We start from the raw sequence: 17193 nt of genomic DNA, 5'->3' as shown, positions 1-17193 counted from the left end.
TGGCCCGAGCCGAGGGCCAGAAACCCTGCCCCACAAAACCCAGCACGTATAACATACACTAGAGCGGACCTAACTAATCTGAGCTTTAGGTCAGCTCCCTACTGTTGCTCCAAACTTCACCTATCATTGGAACCTAAAGAATGAGAAAACTGCAAACTGCAGTTTAATTTTAAACAGATATTACCTCCAACCAAAGTAAAACAGTCAGAAACTGCCAGAGAAATAAAAGCCATGTTAATCAACTCACGCTCTCTAATCACACATAATGTAGAGATGGCTGAGATGATAGACAGTCATTTCCTGGATCTAGTTTTTATAACTGAGACTTGGGCCAATGATGCATCTGACCCAGATTTATTACAAGCACTCCCTATTGGTTACCAGATTATCAGAGCAGATAGAAATAATAAAAGAGGAGGCGGACTAGCCATCCTTGTCAAAGATGGTATATCTATACCAACATCCTCATTAGGCACCACACAGGACTGCGAATTGCTATCTTTTCAAATACCACTCAGTCCTAATGACTCGTGGAACGGCCTATTAATTTACTATCCACCCAGAGCTCAGGCACCTCTGGTGGACAAACTTACTCCTTATCTAGAAACGAGCATTAATTATGCAAATTATACCATATTAGGCGATTTCAAACACCACTTAGAGAACATTCTGGACTCTAAGAATGCTGAGTTTTTCGACACCATGTCAAGTTTAGGGATGGAGCAAATAGTCAAAGCCACAGCTTGGAAAGAAGCGTTTGTTCGCCCTATTCTTAAAAAACCATTGGCAAACCCACACGACCTTGGCAACTATTGCCCAATTTCCCTGCTTCCATTATTGGCCAAAACGCTGGAAAGTATTATTAACAGGCAACTGAGTAGCTACCTTGAAACCAATACTATCTTGGACCCCTCGCAATCAGGGTTCCGCCCAGGTTTCAGTACGGAGACTGCTCTATTAGCCGTGACGGACTCCCTGAGGATGACAATAGATGCAGGCGGATCATCTATACTGATCCTTCTTGACCTCTCCCCGGCCTTTGATACCATCTCCCACACCAGGTTCGCGGAGAGGTTAACTTCCTATGGCATTCAGGGATTAGCCCTTAAATGGCTTCAGAACTTTCTGGTGGATAGATCTCAAACACTCATCCTGGGCACTTTCCAATCTGATAAAATACTACTGGACAAGGGTGTTCATCAGGGCTCCTGCCTTAGCCCAACCCTTTTTAATATTTATATGGCCCCTTTGGCTAAGGCAGTAGAAGCCCTGGGTTTTGAAGCAATCTCATATGCGGACGACACCCAGCTGTTGTTCACCATCGGCCCTAATCCAGAATCCGACAAGCTCCGCTTCTCCAAGGGTATATTGGCGATATCCAACTGGATGACTAACAACACAATTCTGGTGGTAACAGTTAATCTGAGCGCTCAGCACAGTTAAGGTACATGTATAAAGTTATAAATTGAAGTAAGTGTGGTGCTCCAAGGATGAGGGGGATGGTTACCACAGCCCCAAAGATCAACCACAAGGGTACAAACTATTAATTGTCCATCCGAGCACTCGTTCAATATCACAAAGTCTTTGTGGTTTTCACCAATCCATTTAATATCCAATTCTTCAATTGTATTCCAAATCATATATCCAAAATTTGAAACGATGCAGCCATCATATATCCAAAATTTGAAACGATGCAGCCAACACGTGTTTCGTCTGGTAAGTAGGACCATTGACTTCCTCAGGGCTGCAACCCAAAATAACCACAATAAGTGACAATTTCTATATACAATATTTACAATATAACCAAAATATATCCAACTCTCCAATAGGTTTTCTAGAGAGAAAAAGGGGATACATCCACAAGCCATTTACTGTACAAGTTGCTCCCTAGTAAGTGTTGAAAGAAAGAACATGTAAGCCAAAGTCGTGCTTGCATCAATAATAACTTATGCTTAAACATAGAGTAAATTCTTATAAACAACTATCATTCTATTACAGTCATAAATCCTGGCTATGGGTTACCGGTGATGCCACAGATGTTCGGCACACGCCCAATGAGACTAAATAAATCAATAGAGTAAGTAGTCACTCTAGCTCAACAATATAAATGTCAGTACACTGTCTATAAAAACACCAATTGTCCCTCAATTAAGTATCTATGTCATGGCGACCCTCACCTCCAAAACGTTAGTATCCAGCACCGAACTCCAAATTGTATGTAAGTATCTATTCACGTAGCATCCTGCAATCATTTCAAAAAATATATATGTATATAAATCGCTAAGTTGTCTACATCTTAGTTGGTCACTGTTTGACCACATAATGTTCCAATGTTACAGGTCCTTACCTCATAATCTTGAATTATTCTAAATTCCTTCGTATCCAAATCCTATCTCTATCAGCCGCACGTGTACGTGTCTGTAAACAAAGTACACAATGATAAGGTATCTGATCTCACTGTCATCTTTAAAGTAAGAGTTTCACCCTTCTCCCGCTTACCGTTAGCTTAGTCCTCTCGCGTATAAAGTGGCGTTCTGCGCCAGCGCCATCTTGTAATGGCTATTTATACTACGCTCCGACTTACGTCCTCTTTTCACTGTCCACACCTATGTTCTCGTAGTACATTACTTAGAACTGTCCATAAAGTGATAAACATATATAAAAGTCCGGTCTGATTTAAATTAATCACAAAACCGAAGCCGTATTCGTAGTCATACAACTTCCACAATCAATCCCACTTGAACACGTAATTTCAAAATCCAAAATCCCATGTCATATATCTATGTTGTTCACCATCATAGTGAACCACGATGGTTAATTATACCATATTGTCTTGATATTGTGTATAGATTTGATTTCATAATGGAGGTATAACTATAACAACGTGTCACAAAACCGCGCCATCTTGGGACAGGCAAAGTATATATCCTCCAATAGTAATTCTCATTATTTACAAGGTTATCTGATATCATAATCGTTGAGGGTCTTCATAAAATTATGTCATTACACAAATTATTGTTTCGTGTATTAATTCCCCAGTCCTCAAAATAGTAACGAAGTCTTCAGTACTCATTGTTTGTGCGACCCGGGCATCCGCAGCACCCTCAGCCACCCAATCCACAAAGCAATTATTTAACAAACAGTTTACATGCACAAAAAGATTCGGAGTGGTAAAACAGATTAGCGGTAGGTAAATTCTATATACAGTATTTTTCAAAGATTATTAAAGATTTTTTCTTTGTAACATTATGTGTCGTCATATGTTCACAGAGATTAATAAACCTCCATAGGGAATTAGATGCACAATATACCTAAACCAGAGCTGTCAATATGTTGAGACAAGGTAATTAAAGTCTTACTTCATCATCTTGCTGGTAACTAAGATGATTGCGGTAGGTGTATAAGTGGGGACCATAGTACTGATATGTCAATGTTATCAAAAACAATAACCAGTTGTTAGTTCAGCCCTTCTTGACATATACATATACCTACTGTCCTAAGTAGAATTCAAATTCGTGGTCAACATTGAGACCACATTCCACGGCTTTCAATTTAATCAGCCATAAAACTTCCCTTCTCCTCAATGTTAAGAGTCTGTTCCCCCCCCCGGGATCAGGCTTGATGTGATCAATTCCATGATAGGAAAAGACGTGTTGGTCTTTGTTGTCGTAATTCTGTACTATGTGAGATGCAATCGGATAACGTGTATCACCATTTTTTAAGGCTCTGAAGTGTTCAGCCATTCGATCTCTCAGCCTCCTGATTGTACTCCCCACATATATCTTACCGCACGTACAAGTAATAACATATACTACGAATGTAGTCTCGCAGTTAATGAACATTCCAATCGTGTAATCACCTGAGTCATTATAGTTAAACTTTTGAACCTTCTTTTTAGCCCATCTACATGACACACATCTCCCACATTTGTAAAAGCCTTTAAAACTGTTTAGCCAGTCAGTTTTGTTCAGTTTGTCAGGGTAACTAGGACTCAACATATTCCTCAAAGTAGTTCCCCTCTTGAAAGTCAGACTTGGTCTGTCGTAGATATATGGTCTCAAGTCCTGATCCATAGAAAGAAGATGCCAATGTCTATTTAAAATGGAAAAAAGTCTAGAGCTGCCCAGACCATAATTGGTTATTAGTCTGACCTTCTGATCCCTTACTCTTGATTCTTTAGTTTGTCTAATTAGGGTAGATTTCCTTGTGACTTTTTTAGCTCTGGATACTGCAGTTTTGATTACATCTTGTTGGTATCCACGATTCAAAAATCTATCTGTCATATCTGCTAAGTTTTTGTCAAAATCAAGATCAAGAGCACAATTTCGTCGAGCCCTGATCAGTTCACCATAAGGTATGGCGTTTTTCTGACTGCTGGGGTGGCAACTCCCAGCATGCAGAATCGCATTACAGCTAGTTGGCTTCCTATACATCCTACTCTTTATCTTGTCTCCTTCTATAAACAGCTCCACATCCAGAAAAGTAATACATTGACTGTCATAGACCGTTGTAAATCTGAGATTATATACATTGTCATTCAGATAGTCAAAGAAACCCTTCAGTCTCTCTACCGTACCAGTCCAAATTAACAGGCAGTCGTCTATAAATCGACCCCAATAATGAATGTGTTGTATCCACTCACTTCCATCTGGGCCCCAGATCCGCTCCGCCTCGAACCAACCCATGAACAGGTTGGCGAAAGACGGAGCAAATCGTGAACCCATAGCTGCACCAAGGCGCTGCCTGAACCAATGCCCATCAAATAAAAAAACATTGTTCTTCAGTACCAACTCAGTCATTCGTAAAATCATTTGAGTATGATCGTACAACTCAGCCGCTCTGCGGCTGAGAAAATGATCCAAAGCACGTAAACCAAGATTGTGGTCAGTGATAGTATATAAGGATACTACGTCTAATGTGACTAATATCATACCATCCTCCCATACTACGTCTTCCAATAGATTTAATACATGCTTAGTATCCTCAATAAAGGATGGCAGATTGTATACATATTGTCTGAGGAAACAGTCAATAAACTTTGATAGATGTTCCGTCGGTCCACCTATGCCGGAGACAATAGGCCGTCCCGGCGGTTTGTCCCGGCATTTGTGGACTTTGGGAAGAGTGTACAAGCATGGTGATCTTGGTGTATTCAGGGTTAGATAAAGATATTCATCATGATCAAGAAGTGATTGTTCATACCAAGCTTTAATTTCACTGTTGATCTTAGCTATTAAATCATTCATTGGATTAGAGACTAGTCTCTCATAAAAATCTGTGTCATTAAGTTGAGAGTAGACCTCATCGTTATAATCCTTTGTATTTAAAACCACTACGTTACCTCCTTTATCCGCACTACGTATTGTTATGGACTTATTATTGATGAGTTCCTTTAAGGCCTCTCTTTCACCTTGAGTTAAATTATCTTGTCGTCTCTCAATACTCTTGACACGAGACATATCTATTTCTTTATCAATGTCAGCACTGACCATCTTAAAGAACACATCAATGGTATTACCAGGTATAAGTTGAGGTGTCCACTTGGATTTAACTCTGAGTCCACTACCCTCCCTCTGATATCTTTCAATCTCTAAATCTTCCAAAAGTCTCAACATAGTTACAGGATCGTCCTCTTTTTCAGTTAGGGATAAAAGAAGTTGCGTATCTCTCAATTCTTGAATCGATAAATCACTCAATACTTTATTTGCTGGTTGTTTCTCTTTATCTGACACATGTGCAAAGAATTTCTTCAACTTAAGGTTTCTAACAAATTTGTAAAGATCAATTTTCGTCATACACCAATCATGTTTTGTTACAGGACAGAAGTTTAAACCTTTCTTAAGTACAGAAATCATATCAGCAGACAATTCACATGTAGATAAATTGATCACCTCGATATTACATGCATTGGATTCATCCCTAGTTGTCAATGTTTCCATGACCTTAGGCTCCTTTTTCTTGCATCTGGATCTCCTACCACCCCTGCTCCCTCTCCTTGTCTTTTTGTACTTAAGTCGCGATTCCTCATCTCTGACTCCCGATTCCCCCTCCTCAGTCTCTGCACTTCCTCTAAAAAATTATTCTCAGTTACCGGGACCAATTCAGGAGTATCTTCATTTTCACTGCTAGATATCAGTGAAGATGCATCCGTATCACTAACCAGCGGGGTGCTGCCACTAGTTTTGGTAGAAGGACTCTTCTTCATTAAGTAATCAAACCTTTTGGCAAAGGTATGTACCCTGCCTGTACGGTAATCTCTCTCATCACGTTTCAATTTGTGGGCCTTCCTACTCTTAATTTCCATTTGGAGATCATTAAGTTTATCGTCAAGAATTGTATAATTTTTAACTGTAATTTCAGGCAAATTCATCTCTTTGATCTCATCTTCTATTTTGTTAATCTCAATAAGTAGTTTGGCTATCTTTCTCTCTGCATTTTCAATTAAAATCTGTATAAGATTACGTGAGCTGTTGTTTAATTCCTTTTCCCAAGTAATGTACAGGTCAGGTTCCAGATCTTCGTATGTCGGTATTATTTGAGATCGTAAACCACGTGGTACTCTATTCAGTACTAAGTACTGTTTGAGGGTGGCAGCATCCCACCATTTGTTTAGTTCAGTACGTTTGAGTAATTCTAATCTCGCGAATTTGGCTCTCAGCCCTTCTTTCTTGGTATCTTTTGGAGGACCAACAGCTCTCCCAATGGTTCCTCCTGCACTTAAATTACTAAAAAGTAATTCAGCCTCCTTATCTCTATTCATCATACACACCCTGCGGCAGCTCACTTAACTATAAATAACACAATTCTGGTGGTAACAGTTAATCTGAGCGCTCAGCACAGTTAAGGTACATGTATAAAGTTATAAATTGAAGTAAGTGTGGTGCTCCAAGGATGAGGGGGATGGTTACCACAGCCCCAGGGTGTGTATGATGAATAGAGATAAGGAGGCTGAATTACTTTTTAGTAATTTAAGTGCAGGAGGAACCATTGGGAGAGCTGTTGGTCCTCCAAAAGATACCAAGAAAGAAGGGCTGAGAGCCAAATTCGCGAGATTAGAATTACTCAAACGTACTGAACTAAACAAATGGTGGGATGCTGCCACCCTCAAACAGTACTTAGTACTGAATAGAGTACCACGTGGTTTACGATCTCAAATAATACCGACATACGAAGATCTGGAACCTGACCTGTACATTACTTGGGAAAAGGAATTAAACAACAGCTCACGTAATCTTATACAGATTTTAATTGAAAATGCAGAGAGAAAGATAGCCAAACTACTTATTGAGATTAACAAAATAGAAGATGAGATCAAAGAGATGAATTTGCCTGAAATTACAGTTAAAAATTATACAATTCTTGACGATAAACTTAATGATCTCCAAATGGAAATTAAGAGTAGGAAGGCCCACAAATTGAAACGTGATGAGAGAGATTACCGTACAGGCAGGGTATATACCTTTGCCAAAAGGTTTGATTACTTAATGAAGAAGAGTCCTTCTACCAAAACTAGTGGCAGCACCCCGCTGGTTAGTGATACGGATGCATCTTCACTGATATCTAGCAGTGAAAATGAAGATACTCCTGAATTGGTCCCGGTAACTGAGAATAATTTTTTAGAGGAAGTGCAGAGACTGAGGAGGGGGAATCGGGACTCAGAGATGAGGAATCGCGACTTAAGTACAAAAAGACAAGGAGAGGGAGCAGGGGTGGTAGGAGATCCAGATGCAAGAAAAAGGAGCCTAAGGTCATGGAAACAATGACAACTAGGGATGAATCCAATGCATGTAATATCGAGGTGATCAATTTATCTACATGTGAATTGTCTGCTGATATGATTTCTGTACTTAAGAAAGGTTTAAACTTCTGTCCTGTAACAAAACATGATTGGTGTATGACGAAAATTGATCTTTACAAATTTGTTAGAAACCTTAAGTTGAAGAAATTCTTTGCACATGTGTCAGATAAAGAGAAACAACCAGCAAATAAAGTATTGAGTGATTTATCGATTCAAGAATTGAGAGATACGCAACTTCTTTTATCCCTAACTGAAAAAGAGGACGATCCTGTAACTATGTTGAGACTTTTGGAAGATTTAGAGATTGAAAGATATCAGAGGGAGGGTAGTGGACTCAGAGTTAAATCCAAGTGGACACCTCAACTTATACCTGGTAATACCATTGATGTGTTCTTTAAGATGGTCAGTGCTGACATTGATAAAGAAATAGATATGTCTCGTGTCAAGAGTATTGAGAGACGACAAGATAATTTAACTCAAGGTGAAAGAGAGGCCTTAAAGGAACTCATCAATAATAAGTCCATAACAATACGTAGTGCGGATAAAGGAGGTAACGTAGTGGTTTTAAATACAAAGGATTATAACGATGAGGTCTACTCTCAACTTAATGAGACAGATTTTTATGAGAGACTAGTCTCTAATCCAATGAATGATTTAATAGCTAAGATCAACAGTGAAATTAAAGCTTGGTATGAACAATCACTTCTTGATCATGATGAATATCTTTATCTAACCCTGAATACACCAAGATCACCATGCTTGTACACTCTTCCCAAAGTCCACAAATGCCGGGACAAACCGCCGGGACGGCCTATTGTCTCCGGCATAGGTGGACCGACGGAACATCTATCAGAGTTTATTGACTGTTTCCTCAGACAATATGTATACAATCTGCCATCCTTTATTGAGGATACTAAGCATGTATTAAATCTATTGGAAGACATAGTATGGGAGGATGGTATGATATTAGTCACATTAGACGTAGTATCCTTATATACTATCATTGACCACAATCTTGGTTTACGTGCTTTGGATCATTTTCTCAGCCGCAGAGCGGCTGAGTTGTACGATCATACTCAAATGATTTTACGAATGACTGAGTTGGTACTGAAGAACAATGTTTTTTTATTTGATGGGCATTGGTTCAGGCAGCGCCTTGGTACAGCTATGGGTTCACGATTTGCTCCGTCTTTCGCCAACCTGTTCATGGGTTGGTTCGAGGCGGAGCGGATCTGGGGCCCAGATGGAAGTGAGTGGATACAACATATTCATTATTGGGGTCGATTTATAGACGACTGCCTGTTAATTTGGACTGGTACGGTAGAGAGACTGAAGGGTTTCTTTGACTATCTGAATGACAATGTATATAATCTCAGATTTACAACGGTCTATGACAGTCAATGTATTACTTTTCCGGATGTGGAGCTGTTTATAGAAGGAGACAAGATAAAGAGTAGGATGTATAGGAAGCCAACTAGCTGTAATGCGATTCTGCATGCTGGGAGTTGCCACCCCAGCAGTCAGAAAAACGCCATACCTTATGGTGAACTGATCAGGGCTCGACGAAATTGTGCTCTTGATCTTGATTTTGACAAAAACTTAGCAGATATGACAGATAGATTTTTGAATCGTGGATACCAACAAGATGTAATCAAAACTGCAGTATCCAGAGCTAAAAAAGTCAAAAGGAAATCTACCCTAATTAGACAAACTAAAGAATCAAGAGTAAGGGATCAGAAGGTCAAACTAATAACCAATTATGGTCTGGGCAGCTCTAGACTTTTTTCCATTTTAAATAGACATTGGCATCTTCTTTCTATGGATCAGGACTTGAGACCATATATCTACGACAGACCAAGTCTGACTTTCAAGAGGGGAACTACTTTGAGGAATATGTTGAGTCCTAGTTACCCTGACAAACTGAACAAAACTGACTGGCTAAACAGTTTTAAAGGCTTTTACAAATGTGGGAGATGTGTGTCATGTAGATGGGCTAAAAAGAAGGTTCAAAAGTTTAACTATAATGACTCAGGTGATTACACGATTGGAATGTTCATTAACTGCGAGACTACATTCGTAGTATATGTTATTACTTGTACGTGCGGTAAGATATATGTGGGGAGTACAATCAGGAGGCTGAGAGATCGAATGGCTGAACACTTCAGAGCCTTAAAAAATGGTGATACACGTTATCCGATTGCATCTCACATAGTACAGAATTACGACAACAAAGACCAACACGTCTTTTCCTATCATGGAATTGATCACATCAAGCCTGATCCCCGGGGGGGGGAACAGACTCTTAACATTGAGGAGAAGGGAAGTTTTATGGCTGATTAAATTGAAAGCCGTGGAATGTGGTCTCAATGTTGACCACGAATTTGAATTCTACTTAGGACAGTAGGTATATGTATATGTCAAGAAGGGCTGAACTAACAACTGGTTATTGTTTTTGATAACATTGACATATCAGTACTATGGTCCCCACTTATACACCTACCGCAATCATCTTAGTTACCAGCAAGATGATGAAGTAAGACTTTAATTACCTTGTCTCAACATATTGACAGCTCTGGTTTAGGTATATTGTGCATCTAATTACCTATGGAGGTTTATTAATCTCTGTGAACATATGACGACACATAATGTTACAAAGAAAAAATCTTTAATAATCTTTGAAAAATACTGTATATAGAATTTACCTACCGCTAATCTGTTGTACCACTCCGAATCTTTTTGTGCATGTAAACTGTTTGTTAAATAATTGCTTTGTGGATTGGGTGGCTGAGGGTGCTGCGGATGCCCGGGTCGCACAAACAATGAGTACTGAAGACTTCGTTACTATTTTGAGGACTGGGGAATTAATACACGAAACAATAATTTGTGTAATGACATAATTTTATGAAGACCCTCAACGATTATGATATCAGATAACCTTGTAAATAATGAGAATTACTATTGGAGGATATATACTTTGCCTGTCCCAAGATGGCGCGGTTTTGTGACACGTTGTTATAGTTATACCTCCATTATGAAATCAAATCTATACACAATATCAAGACAATATGGTATAATTAACCATCGTGGTTCACTATGATGGTGAACAACATAGATATATGACATGGGATTTTGGATTTTGAAATTACGTGTTCAAGTGGGATTGATTGTGGAAGTTGTATGACTACGAATACGGCTTTGGTTTTGTGATTAATTTAAATCAGACCGGACTTTTATATATGTTTATCACTTTATGGACAGTTCTAAGTAATGTACTACGAGAACATAGGTGTGGACAGTGAAAAGAGGACGTAAGTCGGAGCGTAGTATAAATAGCCATTACAAGATGGCGCTGGCGCAGAACGCCACTTTATACGCGAGAGGACTAAGCTAACGGTAAGCGGGAGAAGGGTGAAACTCTTACTTTAAAGATGACAGTGAGATCAGATACCTTATCATTGTGTACTTTGTTTACAGACACGTACACGTGCGGCTGATAGAGATAGGATTTGGATACAAAGGAATTTAGAATAATTCAAGATTATGAGGTAAGGACCTGTAACATTGGAACATTATGTGGTCAAACAGTGACCAACTAAGATGTAGACAACTTAGCGATTTATATACATATATATTTTTTGAAATGATTGCAGGATGCTACGTGAATAGATACTTACATACAATTTGGAGTTCGGTGCTGGATACTAACGTTTTGGAGGTGAGGGTCGCCATGACATAGATACTTAATTGAGGGACAATTGGTGTTTTTATAGACAGTGTACTGACATTTATATTGTTGAGCTAGAGTGACTACTTACTCTATTGATTTATTTAGTCTCATTGGGCGTGGGCCGAACATCTGTGGCATCACCGGTAACCCATAGCTAGGATTTATGACTGTAATAGAATGATAGTTGTTTATAAGAATTTACTCTATGTTTAAGCATAAGTTATTATTGATGCAAGCACGACTTTGGCTTACATGTTCTTTCTTTCAACACTTACTAGGGAGCAACTTGTACAGTAAATGGCTTGTGGATGTATCCCCTTTTTCTCTCTAGAAAACCTATTGGAGAGTTGGATATATTTTGGTTATATTGTAAATATTGTATATAGAAATTGTCACTTATTGTGGTTATTTTGGGTTGCAGCCCTGAGGAAGTCAATGGTCCTACTGACCAGACGAAACACGTGTTGGCTGCATCGTTTCAAATTTTGGATATATGATGGCTGCATCGTTTCAAATTTTGGATATATGATTTGGAATACAATTGAAGAATTGGATATTAAATGGATTGGTGAAAACCACAAAGACTTTGTGATATTGAACGAGTGCTCGGACGGACAATTAATTGGATGACTAACAACTGCCTCCAGTTGAACCCCGGTAAAACTGAAGTCATGCTATTGGGAAATGCCTCTGCAGTTTGGTCTAATGAGTGGTGGCCCCTGCAGCTGGGTGTCGCCCCTGTCCCCAAGCAGAGTGTTAAAAACTTGGGCGTAAATCTGGATCAATCGCTGTCAATGAAAGATCATGTAGCAGCTACCACAAGCTCCTGCTACTACAGTTTACGACTGCTTCACAAAATCCTCCCTTATATACCGACTGCCCATCGTAGAACGTTGGTCCAAGCGATGGTGATCAGCTGCTTGGACTACGGAAATGCCTTGCTGGCCGAGTTGGGTTTGACATTACTAAATAAATTACAGGTCATCCAAAATACTGCTGCCAGAATGATCTTAAATATGCCAGCAGGCTCCCCTTCCCTACCTCTGCTAAAAGACTTGCATTGGCTACCGGTAAAAAAAAGATCCATCTTTAAAATTTGCTGTTTGTCATTCAACGTGTTAAATGGACGAGGCCCGTATTATTTACAAAAGAAATTGAAAAAACACATTCCAGGCCGCAATCTGAAATCTGGCTCCCTGCATTTGCTCCAGATCCCTCGTATCCGTCTTAAACGTACAGGAGGCAAAGCCTTCTCTTATCTGGCGCCCAAGTACTGGAACAGCTTGCCTAAGGCCCTGAGGGCTATTCCGTCATATGAAACCTTCAGGAAACACCTAAAGGCTTTCCTCTATTAGAGTACATACCTCGCTACCAGTGATGTTTCTCTAGGCAGCGCCGAGATGCCCCAGGGTGATTTCTGCGCTATAAAAGAGTAAATAACATAACATAACATAACAAAGAGAGAACTCATATCACTGGACATACATTGGACGGCCTTTTTACCTCCAACCCCAACATCAAAATTAGGGAGGTTTTACAAGTGGTGTGGTCAGACCATAGAGCCATTAAGTTTACCATCAAGGTCGCACCTCAGCCGTAGACAGAGACCAATCTATCAGCCACACACACATACCGTGACTGGGCAAAAATTGACGCTGACCGCCTTCAGGCATCTCTACTAACAAATAAGCCTAATCTACAGGTTAAAACCGATTTGGCAGTACAGAATATAACTTCCTGGATTACCAATGCAACCAATACCATAGCCCCTCTAAAGACCACTGTCTCGAGAAGGAATAAACCTTCAGAGCCATGGTTTTCCTATAGACTAAGGACACAAAAACAGCTCTGTAGGAGAACAGAAAAACAATGGACACAAAATGATAGTAAAGATTTGAAAAAGCTCTACGCACAGGTAGTAGTCACCTATAAAAAATTGATCACAGAGGAAAAAAGTAACTATTTTACTATGAAAATCTTGGCTTCTAAAAACTCTAGTAAAGAGCTCTTTGTTACTGTCAGAAAATTAGCAAAACTGCCGTCCAAAATTAAATCTGACAATAATCCAGACTTTTGCAACATCCTTGGCCAGGCTTTCGTGGACAAGGTGGAGCTGGTCTACAGAACTTTTTCCAATCTCCCCAGCGACTCACCTCCTAATAGGAGTGACCCTGCGCCAAATTCATCTGGCTTTTCCTTTACCCCCCCAACCAGAGAACACATTACTGAAACTATATTAGGTACTAAATCAGGGGCACCATCTGATCCGTTTCCCCCCAAAAATGTTTTCCATCTCTTTCCAGATATCCTCAGCGAACAGTTAACTGAGCTTTTCTCTGAGATCATACTTCATGAGCAGTTTCCTGAAACATGGAAGATAGCTTCTGTACTACCTTTGTTGAAAAAACCTCATCTGGACCCTGTCGAACCCAATAATTACCGACCAATCTCCAGAATCCCGTTTTTTTCTATGATCCTGCAAAAATTGCTGAACATCCAGCTTTCGGCTTACATCTCCACCAATAATTTACTCGACCATTCTCAATTTGGTTTTAGAGAGGGCCATGGAACCGAAACTGCCTTAATTACCGCTAGCGAGAAGCTCAGGAAGACACTAGATGAAGGCGGGAAGGCCGCCCTGATACTATTAGATCTGTCGGCGGCCTTCGACACCGTCAATCATAACACCTTAATTTTCAGACTGTCTGAAATGGGCATTCAAGATTCTGCCACGACTCTTTTAACGTCCTATCTCACTGAGAGATCCTTCAGAGTCGAACTTAATGAATCCAGCTCTCAAACTTTCAATCTGCAATGTGGAGTACCGCAGGGCTCTTCTTTAAGCCCTACGCTATTTAACATTTACGTGACACCTTTGGCAGCGATGATAAGAGAGCATGGGTTCTCGGTAGTATCATACGCTGATGACACGCAGGTAGTCGCCTCAGTAACCAATAATGTGGAGGATACTGCCGATCGCTGCATGTGCCACATTAACTCTTGGATGCAATCCAACTGTCTTAAACTTAATGGCAGTAAGACCAAAGTATTGCTGCTGGGTGCCAACCCCATTGCTTGGTCTCCGAATTGGTTGCCTTCAGAGCTGGGTGAATGTCCTACACCCGTCTCAAAGGCAAAAAACCTTGGGATTACCTTTGACTGCAGGCTGCCGTTTGACAGCCAAATCAACTGCCTTTCTTCCAGTTTCTGGGCCATCCTCAAAATGATTAGGAAGATTCGTGCCTTTATTCCTTCTGAGGCTCTAAAAACAGTGATAACTGCCCTTGCCATCTCCAGGCTGGATTATGGCAACACACTTTATTTGGGTATCCAAATTCAATTCTTGAAAAAGCTACTATGACTGCAGAATGCAGCGGCTAGACTGATTTTGGATATACCTAAATATGAGTCCGTTTCCCGCAGCTGGATGCATTGCACTGGCTACCAGTCAAGAAAAGAATAGTATTTAAAGCTATGTGTATCACCTTCAAAGCACTCCAGGGGAAAGGTCCCTTGTACTTGACAGCACGTATAAAATATTACGCTCAGTATAGGATCCTTAGATCTACACAACAAAAACTGTTGCAAATTCCTAGGTTTAAGCAAGCACGATGGGAAGGCAGGAGTTTCTTGCTGAGGTCTGCCAAATCCTGGAACCTTCTTCCATTAGCAATTAAAAACAGTGCAGATCTGAAAACATTTAGGAAGGCAGTAAAAACTTGGCCATTCCAATCTGACCTCTAATGCTCATTCACATGCTAGCTCCACACATGTCTGAGTCCTTAGTGCCAAGACACCTCGGGGCAATCGTTGCGCTCTATAAACCTATAAATCAAATCAAATCAAAAACCAACCTCAGAAGTCTGAGTTTTTATATGATGCCAAAAATCCACAAGGATCCTCAAAAACCTGCCAGCCGCCCTATATTATCTACGCGCGGCAGCATCCATGAGCCAGTTGGTAAACTGCTAGATCGTTATCTTCAACCGTTTGTCCAGTCCATGAGATCTTTCATTAAAGATACCACAGATTTTTTTAACAAACTAGGTGAAGTGAAAATAAACACAGATGAAAAGATACTTCTATGTTCCATAGATGTCAAATCCCTATACACCTCGATACCTCACCAGCTTGGTATAGAATCAGTGGAGAAAGCTTTGATGCAGATGGAATATGACGAACATATGAAAGTTTTTCTCATGGAATTACTCGAATTCACCCTCATTCATAGCTATTTTAAGTGGGAAGGGAACTGGTACTTACAGAAGAGTGGCACTTCCATGGGGAATTGTGCAGCACCCACGTATGCTAATATTTTTATGCTTGAGTATGAAGAACAACATATTTTGAATTCTGTTGTATGGAAGGATGAAATCCATCTATATGTACGTTATATAGACAATATTTTCATTGTATGGAAGGGCACTGAAGAAAACTTGAAGAGTAATATCGCAAATCTCATTAAAATTGATGAACGGATTCAATTTACACATGATATACAGACTCACACCATAAACTTTCTGGATGTAGCCATTTCAAGAACCCAGACTGGTTTTGAAACTAACTTATATCAAAAACCTACAGATCGTAACAACACATTGATCTATACCAGTTTTCACCCGCAATCACTCAAGCAACATCTGCCATTTTCTCAATTGCTACGTGTAAAGAGGATTGTCTCAGACCCCGCGAAGAGCATATAACAATCCAACAACATGATCCAACGTTTTCTTGATAGAGGATATCCGGAAGAAATTTTGACACAATCCCTCAGTGAGGCCAATAGAAAGAGCAGAACGGAACTATTGGCAACGCAAACATTGAGAAAGGAACAAAGAATTACCTGCGTGAGTAAATTGTCCACCATGATTCACCAGTATAAAACAAGCATTTACAATGCAATGGTTTCGCCTTTGGAAAAGTTTGAGCTATTGGCATTGTAAATGACAACATTTTTATTTATGTGTTGGTTTTGAAAATAGATAAATAAATGGCATTGTCATTTACAATGCCAATAGCTTAATCTCTTGCAAATGCGAGACGTATTGCATTTGCACCCACACAGAGCAACACACAGAGCCACATGCACCCACACAGACAGAACCACACACACAGACAGAACCACACACACACACAGACAGAACCACACACACACACACACAGACAGAACCACACACACACAGACAGAACCACACACACACAGACAGAACCACACACACACACAGACAGAACCACACACACACACAGACAGAACCACACATACACAGACAGAACCACACACACACAGACAGAACCACACACACACACAGAACACACACACACACACACAGAACCACACACACACACACAGACAGAACCACACACACGCACAGACAGAACCACACACACACACACAGACAGAACCACACAGACAGAACACCACACACACACACACACACACACACACACACAGACAGAACACCACACACACACACACACACAAACAGAACCCCCCACACACACACAGACAGAACCCGCACGGACACAGAGAGAACCCCCACGGACGCTGACAGAAAAGCAAACACAGAAAGGGCACACCACACAGACTCTCACTAGCAGGCAGGCACGGGCAACAGAAAAGTACAGGGAAAGAGACAGACAGATACACGAACAACCAGCGCCGGAACAC

Source organism: Lissotriton helveticus, chromosome 1_1 (assembly GCF_964261635.1).
Source record: "Lissotriton helveticus chromosome 1_1, aLisHel1.1, whole genome shotgun sequence".
In the NCBI taxonomy this organism is placed as follows: Eukaryota; Metazoa; Chordata; class Amphibia; order Caudata; family Salamandridae; genus Lissotriton; species Lissotriton helveticus.
The sequence above is the reverse complement of the archived record's forward strand: the minus strand, read 5'-3'. Positions refer to the sequence as shown.